The 19,643-nt window shown below is 36.4% G+C and overlaps 1 long non-coding RNA gene across 2 annotated transcripts in view; it reads right to left on the bottom strand.

Annotated features, from left to right (window-relative positions):
• LOC110347720 (uncharacterized) overlaps window positions 1–19,643 on the bottom strand; it is a 179,749-nt gene that overhangs the window by 19,721 nt on the left and 140,385 nt on the right. The window lies entirely within an intron of this gene.

The following is a 19,643-nucleotide window of genomic DNA, read 5'->3' as shown; positions in this document are numbered from 1 at the left end:
TCCTATTTTTCCATTTTCTCATATTAATCCCATTCCCTTCTATCCTTTCCCCTAGCCCTCCCACTTCCTTCCCCTTTGCCCCTTTTCTTCCTATTTCACATTACCTATTATACATTTAGTCCTTATTTACACTTTCAGTTTCTCACACCAGAGAAACTATTCCGTATTTGCACATGGGTGGAATAGCGGGGTCAAATGGGACTTCCAGTCCTAGTTCTTTGAGGTATCTCCATACTGATTTCCACAGTGCTTGCACCAGTCTACACTCCCACCAGCAGTGGAGCAGGGTTCCTCTTCCCCCACAGCCCGCCAGCATTTATTATTGGTTGATTTCATGATAACAACCATTCTTTCTGAAATGAAGTGGAATCTCAGCATTGTTTGCATTTGCATCTCTTGAATGACCAGTGATGTTGAACATTTTTTCATGTATTTATTTGCTATTTCTACTTCTTTGTCTGAGAAATGTCTGTTCATTTCAGATGCCCATTTTTGGATTGGGTGTTTAAATTTGGGAGGTCTGATCATTTTAAGTTCTTTATAGAGTCAAGATAGTAGAGCTTTGTCTGAGGAAGAGAAGGTGAAGATTTTTTCCCACATTGTGGGTTGTCTATTCACACTGCTGGTGGTTTCTCTTGCTGTGCAGAAGCTTTTTAATAAGAAGAGATCCCATTTGTTGATTGTTTGTGGTAGTTCACAGGAAACTGAGGTTTTGTTCATAAAATCTTTTTCTACACCGATGTCTTCAAGGGTTCTACCTAACCTCTGTTCCAACAGGTTCAGAGTTTCTATCTTAATATTTAGATCTTTAATCCATTTTGATTTTAGTTTAGTGCATGGTGAGAGATACAGGTCTAGTTTTAATCTTTGGCAAGTTGAAACTCAATTTTTCCAGCACCATTTATTAAAGAGGCTATCTTTCCTCCAGTGAGGGTGTTTGGCCCCTTTGTCGAAGATGAGATGGCTGAGTATGTCTGGCATTGTTTCTGCATCTTCTAATCTGTTCCACTGGTCCTCAAGTCTGTTTCTTTGACAGTACCATGCTGTTTTTATCACAGTAGCTTTGTAGTAGAGTTTCAAGTTGAGGATTGTGATACCTCCTGCCATGTCTCTGTTACCTAGAATTGCATTTGCTATTCTGGGTCTCTTCTTGTTCCAAATGAATTTGTGAATTATTTTCTCGAGGTCTACGAAATATGTTTCAGGGATATCAATTAGAATTGCATTAAATCTATATAGCAGTTTTGGAAGTATGGCCATTTTCACTATATTAATCCTTCCTACCCAGGAGCAGGGGATGTCTGTCCATTTTCTGATATCATCTTCAATCTCTCTTTTAAGAGTGCCATAGTTTTCAGACAAGAGGTCTTTGATTTCTTTTGTTAGGATGATTCCTAGGTATTTCAGTTTTTTGGATGCTACTGTGAAAGGAATTATTTTCCCTATGTCTCTCTCAGTGAGTCTGTCATTTGCGTAGAGGAAAGCTATTGATTTTTGTTTGTTGATCTTGTAACCAGCTACTTGACTGAATTTGGTTATTAAGTCTAGAAGACTTTTGGTGGAGTTCTTGGGGTCTTCTATATAGGGTATCATGTCATCTGCAAATAATGACAATTTGACTTCTTCATTACCTATCTTTATTCCTTTTATTTCTTTCTCTTGTCTAATTGGCATGGCTAATGTTTCCAGAACTATATTGAACAAGAGTGGTGATAGTGGACATCCTTGTCCTGTTCCTGATTTGAGTGTGAAGGATTTCAGTTTTTGACCATTTAGTATGATATTGGCTATTGATTTTTCATAGATGGCTTCTATCAGTTTGAAGTAGAGACCGTCTCTTCCAAGTTCTTGTAGGGTTTTTATCATAAATGCATGTTGGATTTTGTCAAATGCTTTTTCTTCATCTATGGAGATAATCACATGGTTTTCGTCCTTGGCTCTATTGATATAGTGTATTACATTGATTGATTTGTGTATATTCAACCATCCCTGCATCCCTGGGATGAATCCCACTTGATCAAGGTGCATGATCTTCTTGATGATCTTCTGCATTCTGTTTGCCAGTATCTTATTAAGGATTTTTGCATCTATGTTCATTAGTGAGATTGGCCTATAGTTCTCTTTTTCGGTTGGGTCTTTCTCTGCTTTGGGGATCAAGGTGATGCTTGCCTCCAGGAATGAATTTGGGAGTATTGCTTCCCTTTCCATTTCATTAAAGAGTTTAAACAGTAGTGGCAGCAGTTCCTCTCTAAATGTCTTGTAGAATTCAGCATTGAATCCATCAGGGCCCGGGCTTTTCTTAGTTGATAAGTTTTTAATTACATTTTCAATTTCATTGGTTGATATTGGGTTGTTCAGAATTTTTAGGTCTTCTTCGTTCAACTTTGGTAATTCATATGTATCTAGGAATCTGTCCATTTCTTCTGTGTTGTCCATCTTATTGGCATACAGGTTCTGGAAGTAGGTATTGATGATCCTCTGGATTTCTGCTGGGTCTGTTGTAATTTCACCCTTTTCATTCCTAATTGCATGGATTTGGGCCTTTTCTTTCCTTTTTCTGACCAGTTTGGCTAAAGGTTTGTCAATTTTGTTGATTCTTTCAAAGAACCAACTCTTGGCTTCATTGATTTTTTGTATCATTCTCTTAGTCTCCATTGCATTGATTTCTCCTCTGATCTTTATAATTTCCTCCCTTGTATGAGCTTTGGGGTTGTCCTGCTCTTCTTTTTCTAGAAGCTTGAGGTTCACCATCAGGTTGTTTAATTGGGCTCATTCTGTTTTCCTCATGTGTGAGTTCACTGCTATGAATTTCCCTCGTAAGATAGCTTTCATTGTGTCCCATAGATTCCAATATGTTGTATGGTCATTGTCATTGAATTGAAGAAACTGTTTGATTTCTTCTTTAATTTCCTCTGTGACGCATTGGTTATTCAGAAGTGTGTTGTTCAATTTCCACATTTTTATGAAATTTTTTCAGTTTCTTTTGCTATGGATCTCCAATTTCATTGCACTATGGTCTGATAATATACAGGGGATAACTTCAATTCCTTTGCACTTACTTAAACATGTTCTATGTGTGAGTATGTGGTCTATTTTTGAGAACGACCCATGTGCAGCTGAGAAGAATGTGTATTCTGATTTTGTGGGGTGGAAGACTCTGTAAACATCTGTTAAGTTCATTTGTTCAAGAGTTCGATTGAGTTCTAGTATTTCATTACTCGTTTTTAGTCTAGTTGATCTGTCTGTTTGTGACAGTGGGGTGTTGAGGTCCCCCACTACAATTGTATTAGTGCATATATGACTTTTCATGTCTGTTAGTATTTGTTTTATATAGTTGGGTGCACTAGATTTTGGTGCATTGATATTTATGATTATCATCTCTTCCTCATGGATTCTTCCCTTACAAGGATGTAGTGTCCTTCTTCATCTCTCTTAATCAGTGTTGGTTTGAAATCTACTTGATCTGCCAAAAGGATAGCTACTCCTGCTTTTTTGGGGTTCCTGTCGCATGCAGTATTGTTTACCACCCTTTAACTTTCAGTCTATGAATTTCCTTTTGAATTAAGTGTGTTTCCTGTATGCAGCATATTGTTGGATTTTGCTTCTTGACCCATTCTGCCAGTCTATTTCTTTTGACTGGTGAATTGAGACCACTAAAGTTGATGGTTATACCTGAAACATATTGACTTGTCCTTGCCATGACTTTTTCTTTTTGTTGGGTTCTCCCCCTTTTCGTTTAATTTCTTGTCATGCCAGATGGATTCATTCTGCTTTGCTTCCTGGGGTTGTGATCCTCAATGTCTGTTCCTAGGGTATTGTGTCAAATTCTTTGGAGTGCTGGTTTGGTATTCATGAAGTTCCTAAGGTGCTCTTTGTCATGAAAGTATCTTATTTCTCCATCCATTTTGAAAGATAGTTTTGCAGGGTACATCCATCTGGGTTGGAGGCTGTTTTCTTTTAAGGCTTGGAATATGTCACTCCAAGGTCTTCTTTCCTTGATGGTTTGTATTGAGAAGTCTGCTGTGATTCTGATGGGCTTTCCTTTGTATATGACTTGTTTCTTTTCTCTGACTGCTTGCAGAACTTTGTTCTTCTGTTGGGTTTCTGGAATCTTAATAATTATATGCCTATGTGTAGATTGCTTTTTGATCAAGGCTATTTGGAGTCCTATATGCCTCACTTATCTGTATGTCAAGCTCTTTTCCCCTGCTTGGGAAGTTTTCTGCCATTATTTCTGTGAAAAGATTTTTTATGTCATCTCCAGTTTCTCCTGTTTCTTCATTGAGCCCAATCAGTCTTATGTCATTCTTCTTTGCATCATCTAGCAGCTGCTGGATTGATTTCTCATGTTCCCTTATAATTTTGAAGCAATTTTTCTTTTCCTGGTCACTAATTGCAATCTTATCTTCTCTATCTGAAATTCTGTCCTCACATTGGCTCATTCTGCTGTGTAGACTTTCAATGGAGTTTTTCATGTCCTGGAAATCTATTTGCATCTGTTTTATGGATTCCATTTGTTTCTTATGTTGGGATTCCATCATGTTCCTTAGCTCCTCTCTAGATTTATTAATCCTGTCTTGCACTAGGGGCACAATTTCTCCTGTTATCTGAGAAATTATTTCTTATTTCATTTTTTCCAGATCCCCTTTTGTTGCTAGTTCAGTGGGTCCAGGTGGTTGAATATCAGAGTGTTCCATCTCATTTCCCTTTGGGGTTGCTGTAGGTGATCTGGAAGTCTGATTTTGAGACTTATTTATGTGTTTTCTCATTTCGACTGGGCCAGGTGGCTGTTAGTACCTGCACAGATTACCTCTACTGAGCTGCCTGAGGTAGGACAGGGGCCGGGAGCAGCAGTAGGGATGGAAACCCAAAAGCCCTTTCCTGTGGGCTGGGAGCAGCCAGAGCGATGTTGGTTGGGAAACCCCTTCCTCTGGACCAGGAGCATTGGGATCGTGGTTCAGAAGCCCCTCCCTCTGGGCCAGGAGTGGTGGGAGGTATGGTGGCCTGGAAGCCCCTTCCTTTGGGCCAGGAGCAGCAGGACAGAAGGTGGCCCAAAAACCCTTTCCTCTGGGCTGGGAACAGCGGGAGGCATGGTGACTGGGAAGCCCCTTCCTCTGGACCAGGAGCAGTGGGACAACAGCTCAGAAGCCCCTAACTCTGGGCCAGGAACAGTGGGACTCAGTACCTTGGTCTGGTGGTCTGGTGTCCTCTGTGTCTTTGTAGTGTCGAATCAGGTGGCTGCCTGTCTGCAGCAGGGTGATTGGGTGTCTTCTGTGTGACTCAGGACCTCGGTAGGGCATGCACAGACCTGCCTGTCTGCAGCAGGCTGATTGGGCATGTGTTCCGTGTGACTGGGGACCTCAGTAGGGTGTGGGCAGACCTGCGTGACTGCAGCAGGTGAAAAGAAAAATTTCTTTAAAAAGGTAAAGGACCATGAGACATCAATGCAGCAGCTGCTAGGCACAAAGAGGAATAATATAAGACTGATCAAAGTCAATGAAGAAACGGGAAAGAGTCCACACGACATAAAAAAAATGTTTACAGAACAGATGGCAGAAAACTTCCCAACAGGAGAAAAGAACTTGACATACAGATAAGTGAGGCATGTAGGTTTCCAAGTAGCTGTGATCAAAAAATTGTACACATAGGCATATAATTGTGAAGATTCCAGAAACCCAACAGAAGAAAAAAAATCTATAAGCAGTCAGAGAAAAGAAACAAATCACATACAAAGGAAAGCCCATCAGAATCACAGCAGACTTCTCAATGCAAATTCTCAAGGCAAGAAGAGCTTGGAGTGATGTATTTTAATCCCTAAAGGAAAACAGCCTCTGATCCAGATTGATGTACCCTATAAAACTATCTTTCAAAATTGATGGAGAAATAAGATACTTTCATGACAAAGAGCACCTTAACAACTTCATGAATACCAAACCAGCACTCCAAAAATTTTAAACAATATCCTAGGAAAAGTCAACAAGGATCACAAAACAAGGAAGCCCAGCAGAAAGAATCCATAGGGCATGAAAAGAAATTAAATGCAAATTGAAGAATCCCACAGAAAGAAAAAGTCATGACAATGATAAGTCCATACATATCAGTTATAAACATAAATGTTAATGGTCTCAATTCACCAATCAAAAGAAATAGACTGGCAGAATGGGTCAAGAAGCAAGATCCAATGATATGCTGCATACAAGAAACACACTTAATTCAAAAACAAGCTCATAGACTGAAAGTTAAAGGTTGGAAAACAATACTCCATGTGACAGGAACCTGAAAAAAAGCAGGAGTAGCTATCCTCTTTGAAGACCAAGTGGGTTAAAAACTAACACTGTTAAGAGAAATGAAGAAAGACAGTACATCTTTGTAAAGGGAACAATCCAAAAGGAAGAGATGACAATCATAAACATATATGCACCAAACACTAGTGCACCCAACTACATAAAACAAATACTGGTGGACAAGAAAAATTAAATAAGCACAAATACAATAGTACTGGGGGACCTCAATACCCCACTGTTACAAATAGATAGATCAACTAGACAAAAAATTAGCAATACAATACTAGAATTGAATCAAACTCTTGAACAAATGAACTTAACAGATGTTTACAGATTGTTCCACCCAACAAAATCAGAATACACATTCTTCTCAGCTGCACAAGGTCATTGTCCAAAATAGAACACATATTCACAAATAGAACATGTTTAAGTAAGTGTGAAGGAACTGAAGGTATCCCCTGTATATTACCAGACCATAATTCAATGAAATTGGAGATGAATAGCAAAAGAAATTCCAATAATTGCAATAGCATATGGAAATTGAACAGCACACTTCTGAATAACCAATGGGTCACAGAAGAAATTAAAGAAGACATTAGAAAGTTCCTAAAATTAAATAGCAATGACAGTACAACATATAGGAATCTATGGGACACAGTGAAAACAGTCTTATGAGGGAAATTCATTGCAGTAAGTACTCATATTAGGAAAACAGAGCGAAGCCAACTAAACAACATGATGCTGAACCTCAAGGTTCTAGAAAAAGAAGAGCAGGACAAACCCAAATCTCACACAAGGGAGGAAATTATAAAGATCAAAGCAGAAATCAATGCAATGGAGACTAAGAGAATGATACAAAAAATCAATGAAGCCAAGAGTTGGTTCTTCAAAAGAATAAACAAAATTGACAAACTCTTAGCCAACCTTATCAGAAAAAGGAAAGAAAAGGCCCAAATCCATGCAATTAGGCATGAAAAGGATGAAATTACAACAGACCCAGCAGAAATCCAGAGGATCATCAATACCTGCTTTGAGAACCTATATGCCAGTAAGATGGAAAACAAAGAAGAAATGGACAGATAGTAGATAAGTATGAATTACCAAACTTGAATGAAGACATAAAAATTCTAAACAGCCCAATATCAATCAATGAAATTGAAAATGTAATTAAAACCTTACTCCTAAGAAAAACCCAGGTCCTGATGGCTTCACTGCTGAATTCTACAAGACATTTAGAGAGGAATGACTGCTACTACTCTTTAAACTCTTCAATGAAACTGAAAGGGAAGCAATACTCCCAAAATCATTCCTGGAAGCAAGCATCAACTTAATCCCCAAAGCAGAGAATCACCCAACCAAAAAAGAGAGCTATAGGCCAATCTCACTAATGAACATAGATGCAAAAATCCTTAATAAGATATTGGCAAATAGAATGCAGAAGATTATGAGGAAGATCATAAACCCTGACCAAATGGGATTCAGCCCAGGGATTCAGGGATGGTTCAACATATGCAAATCAATAAATGTAATACACTATATCAATAAAGCCATGGACAAAAACCATATGATTATCTCAATAGATGCAGAAAAAGCATTTGAAAAAATACAATACATATTTAGGGAAAAAATCTACAAAAAACTGGAGAAATGCTCTCTCCCTCAATCTGATAAAAGCCATCTATGAAAAACCAACAGTCAATATCATACTAAGTGATCAGAAAATGAAATCTTTCACACTAAAATCGGAATCAAGACAAGGATATCCACTATCACCATTCCTGTTCAATATAGTCTTAGAAATATTAGCCATAGCAATTAGAAAAGAGAATGAAATAAAAAAGAATAAAGATAGGAAATAAAGAAGTCAAATTGTCATTATTTACAGATGACAAAATACTCTATATAGAAGGCTCCAAGAACTCCACCATAAGTCTTCTAGACTTAATAACGAAGTTCAGGAAATTAGCTGGATAAAAGGTCAACACACAAAAACCAATAGCTTTCCTCTACACAAACAACAGATTCATTGAGAGAGAAATAGGGCAAACAATTCCTTTCACAATAGCATCCAAAAAACTGAAATACCTAGGAATCATCCTAACGAAAGAAATCAAAGACCTCTTGTCTGAAAACTATGGCACTCTGAAAAGAGAGATTGAAGATGATATCAGAAAATGGACAGACATCCCCTGCTCCTAAGTAGAAAGGATCAATGTAGTCAAAATGGCCATACCTAGAATATCACAAGCAATTCTAGGCAACAGAGATATGGCAGGGGGTATCACAACCCTCAAATTGAGACTATAGTACAAACCTACAGTGATTGAAAAAGCAGCATGGTACTGGCAAAGAAACAGACCTGAGGACCATTCGACAGATTAGAAGATGCAGAAACAACTCCAGACATGCTCAGTCACCTCATCTTTGAAAAAGGAGCCAAACACCCTCACTGGAGGTAAGTTAGCCTCTTTAATAAATGGTGCTGGAAAAATTGGGTTTCAACTTGCCAAAGATTAAAACTAGACCTATGTCTCTCACCATGGACTAAACTACAATCAAAATGGAGTAAAAATCTAAATATTAAAAGAGAAATGCTGAACCAGCTAGAATAGAGGTTAGGTAGAACTCTTGAAGACTGCTGTAGGAAAAGCTTTTGTGGACAAAACCTCAGATTCCTATGAACTATCACAAACAAACAACAAGTGGGATCTCTTCCTATTAAAAAGCTTCTGCACTAGGGCAGAGAAGGTGAGCTGGTCCCAGTACCCAGAAGGAACCTCCCCACCTCCATCCCAGGCTCCTAGGGAAGAGAAAGTGAGCCACGTGGGCTCCAGAAGCAACCTCTCCCCCACCGTGGAAATGAGAAGACACATAAACAAGCCTCAAAAACAGACTTCCAGATCACCTACAGCAACCCCAAAGGGAAACCAGATGGAACAATCTGACACTCAACCACCTGGACTCTCTGAACTGGCAACAAAAGAGGATCTGGGAAAAATGAAATCAGAAATAATTACTCAGATAACAGTAAAGATTTTGCTAATGCTGCAAGACATGATTAATAAATCTAGAGAGGACACAGATAAAAAAAATAGAGGATCTGAGGAACATGATGGAATCCCAACATAGGAAACAAATGGAATCCATAAAACAGAAGCAAACAGATTTCCAGGAGATTAAAAACTCCATTGAAAGTCTGCACAGCAGAATGAACCAATGTGAAGACAGAATTTCAGATATAGAAAATAAGATTGCAATTAGTCACTAGGAAAAGAAAAATTGCTTCAAAATTGTAAGGAACCATGAGAAATCAATCCAGCAGCTGCTAGATGATGCAAAGAAGAATAACATAAGACTAATTGGAGTCAATGAAGAAACAGGAGAGAGTTCAGATGACATAAAAAAACTGTTCACACAAGTGATGGCAGAAAACTTCCCAAGGAGGGGGAAAGAACTTGACATACAAATAAGTGAGGCATATAGGACTCCAGCTGGCCTTGATCAAAAAAAAATCTACATATAGGCATATAATAGTTAGGATTCCAGAAATCCAACAGAAGAACAAAGTTCTACAAGCAGTGAGAAAAAGGAAACAAATCACATACAAAGGAAAGCCCATCAGAATCACAGCAGACTTCTCAAGGCAAACCCTTAAGGCAAGAAGAGCCTGGAGAGATGTATTTCAAGCCCTAAAGGAAAACAGCCTCCAACCCAGATTGATGTACCCTGTAAAACTACCTTTCAAATTGATAGAGAAATAAGATACTTTCATGATAAAGAGCACCTCAGGAACTTCATGAATACCAAACCAGCACACTAAAAATTTTTAGTCAATACCCTAGGAAAAGACAATGAGGATCACAACCCCAGGAAACCCAGCAGAATGAATCCATTAGGCATGACAAATTAAATGCAAAGGGGAGAATCCAACAAAAAGAAAAAGTCATGACAAGGCTTTTAAAACTTTTAACTTCATCTCCCTAAAGAGTGTATAATTCAATCTTATTATTGTACTGATTAGTATTTTTCTGATTCTAGAGTTGTACACCTTTCCTTGTGCTATACTGACTATTTATCATCTTCTTATGTCTACATTTTAATTGGGTTGTCTATTAATGAGCTGTAAGAGTTCTTTATATATTCTGGTCATAGGTTATATGCATTGTAAATATGGTCTGTTTAAGGACTACTTTTCATTTTAATGATGTCATTTAAAGTTCTAAATTTTGATGGAATCTCATTTATCAATTTTTTTCTTGTATACATCATGCTTTTCGTATCCTAGGTAGTTCTTGCCGACCCTGAATTCATAAATATTTTCCCTTATAATTTCTTCTTAAAGTTTTATACTTTTAGGATTTCTTATTTAGATTCATAGATCCCTTCAAGTTTTTTTCATGTATGGAAATAAAGGGTTGAGGTTAATTTTTTATATATGGATACCAGGTGTTCTAGTGCCATTTGCTGAAGACACTATCTCTTCCTCAGCTCTTGAATTGAGTTTATATTCTATAAAATGCTAATGTTGAATAATCTTACAAAATTCAGTGGACCATATATGTGTGGTTCTATTTCTAGATTCTCTGTTTTATTCCAATGATCTATATATCTTTCCTTCACCAACACTGCCTTGATTACTGTAGCTTTAAAAGAAGTCTTAAAATTAAGTACTAAACGTCTTCCAACACTGTTTTTGTTTTTGTTTTTAACTTTTATAGGTCCTTTGTACTCCTACATAACTTTTAAATTTCAATATCCAATTCTTCATTTATAGTAAGTATACACAGACCTGAATTTTTATATATACCTTGTGTTTTCTAGTCCTGCTAAATTCAAGGACAAGTTCTAGGGGCTCCTAGAGATTTCTTAGTATTTTCTCTGTAGATGATCATTTCATCTACATATAAAGATTTTGCTTCCACATTGCTAATCCTATCCTAATTGTGTCATTTTATTGCCAGACTATTTTTGTAGGGACTAGGTTTCAAAGTTTAATGGACAGATAAAGATTAAGCATATCTGCCCTTGTTCCCCACCTAAAGGAGAAAGTATTGTATCTTCTCCATTCATATAAGGCATTCTCACTGGAGGTATGGAGTACATGTCTTTAATCTTTTAAGAAGTTTCTGTCTACTTCTAGTCTCTTGATAGCTTTTACCATGAACAGCTGTAGAATTTAGTCCAATACTTTTTCTCCAACTAGTGATAGGATCATATGGCTTTTTCCTTTCCTCTGTTAAAAGTATGACTTTTGGGGATGGATCTTCCAATGCTGAACCAACACTGCCATCTCTATAACAAAACCACTTTCTACATCCTGCCAGATCTGACTTCTAATAGTTTGTTTTGTTAATTTTCTATCCATGTTCATACTTTGTTTTTCTATTATCTTTATCCAATTTTAGGATTAGCACAATGTTGAGTTCCTAAAATGAGGGGAGAAGTGTTCCTTCTTTTTTCTGCTTTAATTGTTTGATATAATTTATCAATTAAAATGTATATGATCCTGCTGTTGTCATATAGGTAGGTTTTCAAGCTAGGAATATACTTTCTTTAATAGGTGCTATTCAAATTTTATATTTCCTCCAGAGTTAGTTTCATTAATTTGTCTTCCAAGGTACTTCTTAGACATTGTCAAATTTATTTCAAAAAAGATTTTTGTAATATCCTTTCTATATCCTTTTAAATTCTGTAAAATCTGTGGTAATGTCTCCTAGATCTTAATATTGTAATTTTAAAAAATGTATAACTGATATTGTGTAACAGGAAGAAAAGGTCTAAAAGAGCAGGGGAATTGAGAGGGGTAGGGGAAGGGCAAAAAGGGAAAGGAAAAAATATAAGAGGAAAAAAATGGAAACAAGGTCTTTGCAAATAGGGAAGGGTGCAGGGGGTGAAGGGAGGGCAAGGGAAGGAGAAAAAAAAATAAGAACCAAGAGATTCATGTAATGGTACAAGATCCCAATGATGAATGTAACTGTATTTTATACCTAAAATGTACCAATAAAGTTAATGGGGAAAAATTTTATTACAGTAAGACACATTGTTGTTAATCTTCTCAAAATACTTCCTTCAGTTTGCACATACATATGGAGGTGATCTTGCCACTTTCCGAAACCATTCTGGAAGACTTGTTTCATTAGTGTCTTTACTCATGAAAATATCAACTATCATCTAATAGAAAGCAGAGCAACTCAGAAAATCTTTATGATGTGTCTTCACCCACCTTACTCACCCAATCTGGTACTGTGTGATTTCTGATTGTTTTCCAAAGTCAAAATGGCTGTGAAAGGTAAAACTGTTTGGTTGTTTTAGGACATTGAGGCAGCCATAAAACACAACTAAAAACAGCTTCCAGAACTGCTTCAGAAAGTCGTGAGAATGGTGAGAGAGATAAATGGGTCCAAAGGACTATTTTGAGGGAAATCTATGTCAATGTGTAAAAAATTATGTGTAATCACTTTTTAAATTCGAAAATAAACTGTATTTTTATCATAAAAAGCTTCTGCACAGCAAGATAAACCACCAACAGTGTGAAGAGACAACCCACAATGTAGGAAAAATTTTCACCAGTTGTTCCTCAGACAAAGGTCTACCATCTAGAATGTATAAAGAAATTTTAAAAATCAGACCTCCCAAATTTAAAGACCCAATCCAAAAATGGGCATCTGAAATGAACAGACATTTCTCAGACAAAGAAGTAGAAATAGCAAAGAAACATGAAAAAATATTCAACATCACTGGTCATTAGAGAGATGCAAATGAAAACAACTCTGAGATTCCACCTCATCCCAGAAAGAATGGCTCCCATCATGAAATCAACCAATAACAAATACTGGTGGGCTCTGGAGAAGGAGGAACACTGCTCCACTGCTGGTGGGGGTGCAATCACTGTGGAAATCAGTATGGAGATACTTCGAAGAACTAGGACTTGGAAATCCCATTTGACCTAGCTATTCCCCTGCTGAGTATCTTCCCCAAAGAATTAAAAGAATCATATCACAGTGATATATGTGCACCCATGTTCATAGCAGCATAATCTGTAATAGCTAAAATTTGGAAGCAGCCCAATTGCCATCAACTGGAGACTGGGTAAAGAAAATATGTTTTGTTTTGTTTTTTATAAAATAGAGTACTACTCCACCATAAAAAAATGAGTGATTAGAGACATTTATAGCTAAATGGATGCACATTGAGGCGATACTCTTAAGTGAAATAAGTAGGACACATGTGTAAATACCAGATAGTTTCTCTAGTGTGAGAAACTGAAAGTGTAAATAAGGACTAAAAGGTATAATAGATAATGTAAAATAGGAAGGAAAGGGGCAAAGGGGAAGGGGCAGTGGGAGGGGTAGGGGAAAGGAAAGAAGGGAATGGAATTAATATGAGAAAAAGAAAAAATGGAAACAAAGTCTTTGTAAATAGGGAGGAATGGAGGGGTTGAAGGAAGGGCAGGGAAATGGGGAGAAAATAAGAACCAAGATGGATTACGTAAAGGTGCAAATTTCCAATAATGAATGTCATTATATTGTATACTATAATGTTTCAATAAAATTAATTTTTAAAAAATAAAAATTAAGTAATGGAATTTCAAAAGTAGGAGAGAAAAATGAGACAAAGCATCCTGGTAAGGAATAAAAGAAAATTAACTGAATTAAATGTAAGTAATATGAACAAATAAAAAAATAGAATAAAAGAAAAATGTGAATAAAAAAGAAAAATTAAAAGGCTAAAAGAAAGAGAGCAAAGAAAAAAGGAAAAAAAAATCCCCATGTTCCAAAAGCCCAATGAAGAAGAAAGAAAAAAAAGAGTCAAAAAAATTTTTCTCTCTTTTTTGAATGAATCATTTCTTTCCAGTATCCACAGTTTTTGAATCCAGCAAGTCACAGTTTTTTCCACCTAGTTTTATGGCTGGTGTGTCTGTAAAGTGCCCCTCCATTACAAAGGTTCTGCTGTCCATTCACCCCAGGCTGTGGTAACTGATGTGCATCCTTGCTCAGCTTGGTAGTTGCAGAAATCAATCAGAACTCTGATTTGTGTTGGACGTAGGAATCAGAGCAAGGGATCAAGCAGACCACTGGAGTTAATGCCAGACTTTTAGATCCAGTCACCTCTGAAAGGCACTCACATTCTTGGCCTGGCTTCTCATCACAGAGGATAGGAATTCTTCTCTTTCTTGGTCAGAAATTAAATTTCTCGGGGTTTTTTGTGTACCCTACACTTCCTGTAACTAGTTGCACTAGCCTGCAACTTCTCCCCATTTCTGTCTTTCATCAAGCCACCGTGGGAGGGTAACACCAGAAACCCTTAGGAGAAGTTGTTTTGTAGTTGTTTGGTTGTTCAGTCTTAAATCATCAAGCTTTTTCTGAAATGACTCTAGATAAAAGATTCTCTCACAATATGACAAGTGCTGTACTGGATTTCTTCTCCAACTCTAGCCTTCAGTGAAGAAGGAATCCCTTTTAGAGAAAATCCCTGTACTAATTTTGCAGTTTACAATAGCTCTGGGCTTTTTTTCAGACTAGCACTGCTGGTCTAGTTTGTTTTTACTCCCTGGAGTTCCCAACCATGGGAATTTACCTTGTGTCTGTAGAAACAGGCTCTCCTCCCCAGGAGCTGGATGAGACTCTAAACTGCTTTGGTTTTATCTCTCCATTGTGTTCCATTTCTTTAGCTTTTCTGTATTTTCTAAAAAGTTTTTTGCCATTTCCCTCCCAATTTCTGGAAAACAAGTAGTATTTCCCGGGAGTCTGGCTCCCAAAGAGGCTAAATTTTGATACTGAGCATAACTCCACTAATTTCAAGCTCCTGACTACCCTTTTCTGAAAGTATGCTAATTTTTGGAACAAAAATATTAGAAGAAAGAAGAGGAAAGAGGAAGAACAGAAGAAAATATGGAAAATAAGATTTAGTAATTTTTATATTGCAAAAACAATATAAAGTTTTTAGTTTACACCAGAAAATATTGCTTATAGAGGAAAATATATAATTCAAAATGCAATTTTTAAAGCTGAATATAATAATTATAGACAAGTATTTAGGGTTTTTTACCACTCATCCTGAATAAAGTCTAAAAGCTATCTAATAAAAATTTGAAAAATGAAAATATTTATTGATTCAAATAAGTGTTGACTAATATACTGTATAAGGAATTACACTAGATTCTGATGGTACTAAAGAAAAGAATAGACTCTGATATTGGAAATTTATAGAGGAAAATGGGCAAGTAAAATAGTAATATCAATAGTAAATTTTGAAAAGGAAAAGTTTTTTTGATCACTAATAATAACCCAGGTTGTGAGAAGGAAAAAGATGCCTCATAATGTTACTTAAAGACTTACATATGCAACATTGACAGACTGGTTAAGTGCTAGAGGTAGACAAAGGAAATTACCCATACAGTTATCATGAGCAGTTACTATTTTATGTGTGTAACATACATTATTTCATTAACTGTAAGATGTTTCTTATTTTGTATCCAAGAAAAACTAAGCTCAAAGAATTTATCATCATATCTAACCCAAGGTAACATAGCTATTAAACAGTGAAAGCAAAAGCCAAATGCAAATATCTCTACACCAAAGTTCATACATATGAGTCATGTAAGTCAAGAAATGGAATTATATAACTAGGACCTCGAGCATTTTTTTCTATTAAGGCTAAATAACAATTTGTGATATATGCACCTATTTACATATGTAAATATATATATGAGATAATTATGTGATAATTATTGACAATAATTTCATCATAAAATCATCTGAAAAGAAATTACACTTCTAAATTTTTAAAAAAATTAGAAAGCTAAGAGTGTAGTAGATAATTACCATCTGAAGATCCAGGGAAATAAGTATGGACTTTAAAGATTCTTCATCCAGTATTTGCCAAACCTGAAGATGTAAGGTATCAGTTGAGCTACTGTTCATTTGTTTGTCTGTTTGTTTGGGAGAGTCACTCAGGACTAGAGACAAAATATCGAGTCCAAAGCTTGTGAGGGATTGACACCTTGGTAAAATAATGCCCACTAACGTTGAACCCAAAGAGTTTCTTTCTAGTTGTTACTCTGTTCATAATCTATTTCCATAGTGGCCTGTTGACTGCCTTCATGTCATTTCTGTTTTCCAGAATATATTTTGATTCCTAGTGCTCTCATGTGCAAGGAAAAATTAAAGAAAATCTTCAAAAGAAGATATCAACCACAAACATCTTCTTCAAACAATATTTGTAACACAATGACCAACACACAATAGAAGATAATGGGTCATATGAGAATAGAGTGCAGAAGCAGAGCATACATATTGCTGGTAGCTTGATTTGTTTTGAAATGTTCAATTTCCATTGGTGATAAAGAGCCCCAAAAGTATAGCTTCTAGACAGAAACTCTGGAAGCTTCAACATGTAAGTATAATGATCAAAATTTCTTAGTTCCATATCAGACCTAAGAGTTCTGGGAAATATCATCATCATATTTCTATGTGAAAACATTTAGTCTCTGTTTTCAGATAACCAAGTTCCAATTGAAAATCTACAGGTTTCCAAGGGAAGTGAGTTTTCTCTCACATTTCAAAGAAATTAAAGTGAAATCAAAGTTTATATGAACATTCCATATACAGATATAATCAATGGATATTTGCAGAGTGTTTTGATAACCCTATTTTCCCACTCACTTTAAGAGATCCCACTAAGATATACCTACCATGGAATTTCTTTGTGGTAATGGTAATATGGTTTATATTATTTCCTACTTTTTTGGAGGTGTAATTGAAATTTAACATATAGCCAAGTTAATGATCTGTGATCTCTTAAATTGGTAGATTAAACGCAACACAATATAAAGCAAAGCTGTTTGTAAGTTTCCATTGCATGGTATTTTTCCAGACAACCAAATAAATGAAGCCTGGATATTTTGTTTTCTGAAATTGATGACGTGAATACAAGAAAGCTACCTTTATGCCAAATAGGAGAGCAACCCCAAGAATTGCATCTTCTGTTTATATGCTTTAATTCAGTTTATTCAAATTATGTGTCAATTAATCAACTGAGATTTACAAATCATTGAGGTTTTTGCTTGTTAAATAATGAATGTCAATCAGAAGAATCACTGACTGACATATAGTTCTTCAGTTACTAAAATTTTTACAGCATTTCACACACATGATTAATTTCTCCTAACTTTAAGATCCATGTATATAATGGTTAGTTGTTTTAATTTCTTTCCCAATACTTCTATGTTCCATTAATTTCATTAAAAGTATGTAGTGAATCTTTCATCAAGGATATATTTTAAGTGATCAAATCTATTTAAAAAGCAGTGGATATCAGCAAGACCAAAGGGAAATGGGATGGAACACTCTGATACTCAACCACCTGGACCCACTGAACTGGCAACAAAGGGGGACCTGGAAAAAATGAAATCAGAAATAATTTCTCAGATAACAGGAGAAATTGTGTCCCTAGTGCAAGACATGATTAATAAATGTAGAGAGGAGCTGAGGAACATGATGGAATCCCAACATAAGAAACAAATGGAATCCATAAAACAGATGCAAATAGATTTCCAGGACATGAAAAACTCCATTGAAAGTCTACACAGCAGGATGAGCCAATGTGCGGGCAGAATTTCAGATATAGAAGACAAGATTGCAATTAGTGACCAGGAAAAGAAAAATTGCTTCAAAATTATAAGGGAACATGAGAAATCAATCCAGCAGCTGCTAGATGATGCAAAGAAGAACAACATAAGACTGATTGGGCTCAATGAAGAAACAGGAGAGAGTGGAGATGACATAAAAAAACTGTTCACAGAAATAATGGCAGAAAACTTCCCAAGCAGGGCAAAAGAGCTTGACATACAGATAAGTGAGGCATAGAGGACTCCAAATACCCTTGATCAAAAAAAAATCTACACCTAGGCATATAATTGTTAAGATTCCAGAAACTCAACAGAAGAACAAAGTTCTCCAAGCAGTCAGAGAAAAGAAAATAATCACATACAAAGGAAAGCCCATCAGAATCACAGCAGACTTCTCAACACAAACCATCAAGGAAAGAAGACCTTGGAGTGACATATTCCAAGCCCTAAAAGAAAACATCCTCCAATCCAGATTGATGTACCCTGCAAAACTATCTTTCAAAATGGATGGAGAAATAAGATACTTTCATGACAAAGAGCACCTTAGGAACTTCATGAATACCAAACCAGCACTCCAAAGAATTTGACACAATACCCTAGGAACAGACATTGAGGGTCACAGGCCCAGGAAGCAAAGCAGAATGAACCCATCTGGCATGACAAGAAATTAAATGAAAAGGGGGAGAACTCAACAAAAAGAAAAAGTCATGGCAATGACAAGTCAATATGTTTCAGTTATAACCATCAACGTTAATGGTCTCAATTCACCAATCAAAAGAAATAGACTGGCAGAATGGGTCAAGAAGCAAAATCCAACAATATGCTGCATACAAGAAACACACTTCATTCAAAAGGAAACTCACAGACTGAAAGTTAAAAGGTGGAAAACCATACTCCATGTGACAGGATCCTAAAAAAAAGCAGGAGTAGCTATCTTCTTTGCAGATCAAGTAGATTTCAAACCAACACTGATTAAGAGAGACAAACAAGGACACTACATCCTTGTAAAGGGAAGAATCCAAGAGGAAGAGATGACAATCATAAATGTCTATGCACCAAACACTAGTGCACCCAACTATATAAAACAAATACTAACGGACATGAAAAGTCATATATGCACTAATACAACTGTAGTGGGGGATCTCAACATCCCACTGTCACAAAGAGATAGATCAATGAGACTAAAAACAAGTAATGAAATACTAGAACTCAATTGAACTCCTGAACAAATGAACTTAACAGATGTTTACAGAGTCTTCCACCCCACAAAATCAGAATACACATTCTTCTCAGCTGCACATGGGTCGTTCTCAAAAATAGACCACATACTCACACATAGAACACGTTTAAGTAAGTGCAAAGGAATTGAAGTTATCCCCTGTATATTATCAGACCATAGTGAGATGAAATTGGAGATCCATAGCAACAAAAAATCAAAAAATTTCATAAAAATGTGGAAATTGAACAACACACTTCTGAATAACCAATAGGTCACAGAGGAAATTAAAGAAGAAATCAGACAGTTCCTTCAATTTAATGACAATGACAATACAACATATCAGAATCTATGGGACACAATGAAAGCTATCTTATGAGGGAAATTCATAGCAGTGAACTCACACATGAAGAAAACAGAACGAGCCCAATTAAACAACCTGACGGTGAACCTCAAGCTTCTAGAAAAAGAAGAGCAGGACAACCCCAAAGCTCATACAAGGGAGGAAATTATA

The sequence above is a fragment of the Heterocephalus glaber genome, unplaced genomic scaffold, assembly GCF_053883595.1.
Source record: "Heterocephalus glaber isolate CG9 unplaced genomic scaffold, H.glaber_assembly_v1.0 deba00001504, whole genome shotgun sequence".
In the NCBI taxonomy this organism is placed as follows: Eukaryota; Metazoa; Chordata; class Mammalia; order Rodentia; family Bathyergidae; genus Heterocephalus; species Heterocephalus glaber.
This window is presented reverse-complemented; position numbering and strand designations above follow the sequence as displayed.